Source organism: Mastomys coucha, unplaced genomic scaffold, assembly GCF_008632895.1.
Source record: "Mastomys coucha isolate ucsf_1 unplaced genomic scaffold, UCSF_Mcou_1 pScaffold5, whole genome shotgun sequence".
Taxonomy (NCBI): Eukaryota; Metazoa; Chordata; class Mammalia; order Rodentia; family Muridae; genus Mastomys; species Mastomys coucha.
In genome coordinates, this window is record NW_022196911.1 from 2,695,271 (window position 1) to 2,701,306 (window position 6,036).

Genomic DNA, 6,036 nt, shown 5'->3' on the forward strand with positions numbered 1-6,036 from the left:
TTTCAAACAATGTAACACCATTTGAGTAGTCCTGTGAAAAGATGTCTTTTGGGCCACTGTCCAGCCAATCTGTCTAATGATGGTAAGAAACACAGTCACATGTTAGCAAATGATGCTCATGATCATAAACATGGTGCATTTCATGCAAAAAAAAGTAAGTCAAGTTAATCTGTCTCTTAAGATAAATATCAAAGATGCATTTAAGGGCAGGAGAAAAATAAATTTGTGAATGAAGTCGTGAGAGATGGGAGCAAGCAGACAGCAGCCAAGAGACTGGATCCTGAGAGCACTCAAGTGATTCCCATTGCTAAGGAAACCACTTCACAACTTCCTGTGTCTGTCTCAGCTCTCAACAGCTGCCGTGCTTGTAATTTGGCTCCCCTGAAGCATGGTAAGTTCTAGGTAAAGAAAACTCAGAGCCTTAATTTAGAATGGAAGGAGAAACGGTGATAATGCCGCATAATAACATGAGAGGGCTCTTTGTTTGTTTTGTTTTGTTTTGTTTTTTTAAGACAAGGTTTCTTTGTGTAGCTCTGGCTATCCTGAAACTCCTTTTGTAGACCAGGCTGGCCTCAAATTCAGAGACCTGCTTGCCTCTGCCTCCTGAACGCTGGGATTAAAATCTTTTCTACCACCACTGTAACAGTGAGTGTTTTTTTTTGTTTGTTTTGGTTTGTTTTTCTGAGACAGGGTTTCTCTGTGTGTAACCCTGGTTATCCTGGAATTTGCTCTGTAGACCAGGCTGGTCTCTAACCAAGTGTTGGGATTAAAGGCGCATGTCACCATTGCCCTGTTGCTACCAGAATGTTTTAAAAGAGAAGGCTCCTTTTTCTTCCCCAAAGTCCCCTGAGGACAGGGACAGTTACTGAAAGTGACTTCTCCTCTGGTGTGTTTAGGTCTTGTAGGATGACAAAATGGAAAAGAATGTTGTCAGCTCGTTCTCCCAGTTCAAGTGTGTCCTACTAGCAAAAACTGGTTGACTCTCTCTCCTTTTGTTGATCTCTATCCAAAATGACAGCAATGTGGGATACCCCAGTGTGCCTGTGAAGGAGTGGGAGGGATACCGCCAGGTTAGCAAGCTTTCTAGCAGGAAGCTCACAGTCTGCAGAGGAATGTGGTTTAAATCTTGGGCTTTGTCAAGAAGAGTTCTACCAAGAGAATCTTCTCCATTCTGCTTCTCCAGCATCCTCTTTATATGTGTAACAAAAGGAGTATGTGCCTATCAGGTTTCTTCCCCCCCACTACCTCCAACACTACTGGGCAACTGTGACCTTCTCTTTGTCTTTTTCCCAAAAGAATAAATTTGTCCCTTACATTTTTTTTTTTTTGTACAAAGTAGGAGTTGGTTATAGAAATGATGTGCTAATTCTGGGTGTTATTGACCCTAAGAAATAACAGACTAAAATCTAGAATAACTTCTTATCTTTTGTCAAGTGAAAATCCAAGACACTACATGAAGAACAATCATCAACTGACACTTTACAGCAACCTTAACTTGTTCCAATGGACATTATAGTTGGAGCCTGTGGCTCTTGATGAGCCATGATCATAATGGCTTATTTAGTCTTACTCTCATAGTGTTGCCATCTGTGTTGGTACTTTTCAACTTACTGAAGGTCACATAGGTTAACTGTCCCTTCCTAATGACCAAGGCACTCAAAGTGCACATAGAAAGTGACATGGGCTTGAGCTGTGTATGCATCTGATTTCTGATCATTACTTAAGGTATTAAATAGTAGGTATGTCACAAGATAATGGAGATGATATTTTCACTTAAATTTTATAAGAATACCTGCTTGTTCATATCCAATCAGTATATTCCGAGGCACAAAACTTGGCATTTTACTATCGAAACTTTGTGTCATTTTACCCACGACATAGCCCTTAGGTAAGAGTCAGGCTTAGCACAAAGACATCTCTCTTGGTCTGCATTGGAGTATGGGAGAGGCCTAGCTGCTGGAATTTGAGAACTCTGTCAGGATCTGTTAATAGTTCAGACAGGAAATCAGCCAACCTTACCTGGGTTAGTCCCCAGAGTCAGCATCTCTCCACATCTTTGTCGGTTGATCAGCTAGCTGTCCTGTGCCACGCCACGGCACTAAAAGTTGTCAGTGCTTCAGAATGTTATCTCTCTGCTGCTGTCTTTGTCTTCAAAGGGAGCTGGATGATCTACCATAGGCTTTCAGTCTCTTCAAGACCATGTTCCCTCCTCATTTAATTCCACTCCCAGTCTAACTTCACAAACATCTCAACTGCCTCTCCCTGCCCTGAGGGAAGGGAGTTCCAAGTTGCAGCAAGAAGAAAATTTTATTCTTTTATCATTGACATACACAGAATGAGCATATCTGAATGACTTGGGAAGGCTCTTAGTCTTCTGCATATTTAGAGAGAGGAAAATGCAGGATGAATTTAATGTTTGACAAGGCATGCAGCTGCTTCTGAGAAAAGGGACTCGTGATGGATACAGAGGGACCAGAGAGACCACAGAGGCTCATTCTAGCTTCTCAAACCATACTGCTGTTAATAGTGCAAACTCTGGATTCCCTGACCTGGACTGAGTGGCTCTCACATCTGTTCTTTGGCCATGTTTAGTGGCTGTTGCAAAATCACTATGTGTTGCTTGTTTCAAATTATGAATATGATGTTGAGGGTAGGGAATCCAAAAAGGACTAAAGTGTTCTGCACATCAACTTGTAATGCTATTTTCTTCCTATGGGGTCACTCTAGATACCTGCTCCCTGCCCCCACAACCTGCTTAATACTGAAATCCTCTACATGTCCTTTGCCTTCCAGCTGAGATGTGGAGGAGCCTGCATGCATAGTAGGGTGTGGAGCTTCAGCAATTAGCTGCTGGCTCCCACTTTGGTATTAATAAGAGAGGTGAGAATGAAGGTTAATTGTTACTTCACAGAACAATTCTGCAGATAATTAATGAAAGTATTTTTCCTTAAGAAACAGGAGATTACCAATTAATTTTGCAAAAGACCCGAAGAGACTGCCTTATTCTTCCTGGATCTGGTTTTCCAGGAAACGGGGGATGATTAACAAGTATCACTCAGCATTTGTATAAGGAAAAACAATTATAATACCCAGAAAGTGAAGGTAAAACCCAAGTGAGTTAGCAGAACATTTTCAGTTAAGAAAATGTTCATTTCCAGTTGTCCTCCTTATAGAGTAGAGCTGCAAAAACCCAATTAAACACTGCTTTCAACATTATAATAAATTTCCATATATGCATGTATAAATAAAATATATGTGTGGCTTAATAAGTATGTGCAGAGGCTTTTTTTATACACACGTGTACATGTTGTATAATACATGTAGACACACACATATATACACACAAACACCTGCACATACATGGCTAGTCACATGGTTATGTATAATGAATACATACAAATTTGTATGTTTATGCTTTTATTATGAGTGGCAGCAAAGGATGCTGATCAGTGTACCTAGTATATTCCCATTTGTGTTTCAGAAGATAGGATAACATATACAAATATATACATATATATACACACATATATGTATGTACATATATATATATATATATATACACTTTGATATCATTTTACAATTTAAGTGAAATCTTTGATACCTTTGCAATTTTTGTATGTGAAAGCATATGTTTGGTTTTGACATTTTTTTCCTAGGTTAGCATATTGTCTCACTGTTAGGTTTGACTACTTTCTTCCTTTGTTTGAGACTCCACCTTTTTTAGTTACTGCATTCCCACATCTGCTTGGATTCTTTGTAAGCATGAGATGGTTGCCTCCTGCTTCCCTGGTTGAATCTGAATGGCTAGGCTGCACACCTCTTTAGAGCTGTGGTTTCTCTTCTTCATGACAAGAGCAGTTAGTGTGTGATTTCAACGTTTGCTGCATTTTCAGTGGTTTCTAGCAAGGTTGTGATGCTCATCTGGCCAGACACCATTACTTTTGTTTGGGGGCTGGGAACTGGCTGCTGCATGATCCATAGAAGATTTGACAGTGTCCAGCTCATGCTTCTCTACCTGACAAGAAGATCATGGAATATGCACCCCCTTCCAGTCCTGTCGTCTTCCCATGCATTTCTGCTCACCCTCTGAGATAGCCCCATCCTCCTGACACATGACTGGGGATAAGGTTAGGACTACCTTACTGTAATATTGCCCTTTCATAAAGTTAGTTTCCATATTTTGTCATACTTTTCTAATTTTTACTCATTTTTTATAGTTCTAAGGATATGTTCTGAGTTCCAAGACTTTGCTTGTTTAAAAATATAGACTAGATGTTTCTTCACTCTGTGTATGATAGCTTAAGGGTTTGAGCCTAAAGATTGTTAAGAGAAAACCAAGAACAAGAATCTGAAGCTGTCTTGGCTTGAGAGTAATAAAGAGGCCTGCACTTGGAGGCACTTGCTTTTCTGAAAGAACCACCATGATATCAGTGTCTGTGGGGCAGGCAAGTCTCATTGACGTGGGAGATAGCACAAGTACCTCACTGAAGCTCTACTGCTTAGGATGAAGATGTGAATGGAGAAGGGGCGGGGTTGCCAAGGCCCACGATGGAGGAATTCAATCCCTGGAAGGGCAGGACACTGCTGTTGAGATGCTTCCTGTCCCCTTATCCTGTGTCCATTTGTACTTTGTCAGTCTCGGGGACCTGGGAAAGTGCTGGGGATCAGAGGAAAATGGTGCAGCCTCGTGGTATTTGGATAGCTGCATTTAGGAACTGCTGTCTGGCTAATTGTTCTGATATGGAACTCTGCTGTCAGCTCACAGATAACCCTCTAGTAATTTCGCTAATACTGAGAGCAAGGGCACTGTTCTTCACTGAAGGGAAAGCATGACTCTTAAGTGCTTTCTGTGGGATATAAGGACATGATAAGTAGAAAACTCCCTTATCCCATGAGAAGTATCACTAGTAGGCCTGTGTAAGTTTAGTGTTGGAAACTTCAAAACACTGGTAGCATAGGTGTTCAAACCTGTAATGTTTTAAAATTTGGTTGATTTGTCAATCATTAAGAACTATGTTAGAAACTCATATGTTGATGGATTTTAAAATTAGCATTGCCTACTGATAATACAAATTTGACTACATGTGCCACAGTAATTAAAGTGTAAAGAAAGTGATTTTTATAGAAAAATATTTTTTACAGAGAAGCATTAAAGACAATAAAGATAGTACAGTTTTAATGCAAATGAGAAAAGTAATGCAAAACTTAAAATTTCTTTAAAATTTTAGATAAAATGGAATATCAAAACTCACAGGAAATACAAATGAAACTATAGTCTAATGAAATTATAAATGTTAATGGAAAAGTGATGAATATTAGAAAATAGTGTGTCAATATGCAGGAAAGTATCAAATACTAATACATCTATCATAGACCTGTTGGGCAGAGCAATGATAGAAAACCAATGTGAGATTCATATTAATGCTCCAAAACTGGAGACGCATATGAGCATTTATTAAATATGTATCTACTTGTCCTAACTGGTACTTTTACTACATTGAATTGTTCATGCTTGTTTTGCTTTTGATTAAATAGACTAAGCATAAAGAGGTATGAGTAGCCAATATTTCTTTTTCTGTGCTCAACATATATATATATATACATGCCAGATTGCCCCTCCTCAGGACTTGTTTTTTGTTTTTAAAGATAGAACTTAGAAACTAAGTACCCTGTTACCCACTTGATTGTGGTGCTCTGATGAAAGGCAAACATGTAAGTCTCAGCAGCTGGGCAAGCCTCAGGTGATGAGAGGACGGCCACTCACCTGTCCTTCAGATGACTTCATCTTAAGATCCACTCGCTCTCAGGCATCCAAGGCTTCCAGGCGAGCTCTGTTCAGAAGCTCTGTCTCCAGGCCATTGGGAGATGCCTCTCTCTTCTCAGCCCAGGTTTCACCCTGGAGGGTTTCAGAGACCCTTTGTTCTTTTCTCTCGTGATTTTTTTTTCTCTTTCACTATCTGGGTTTGTGTTTTCTTTCTGCTCAAGGTTTTCAAATTCCGGGGGCTGCAAAGTGGGATCTCTCTCTCTCTCTCTCTC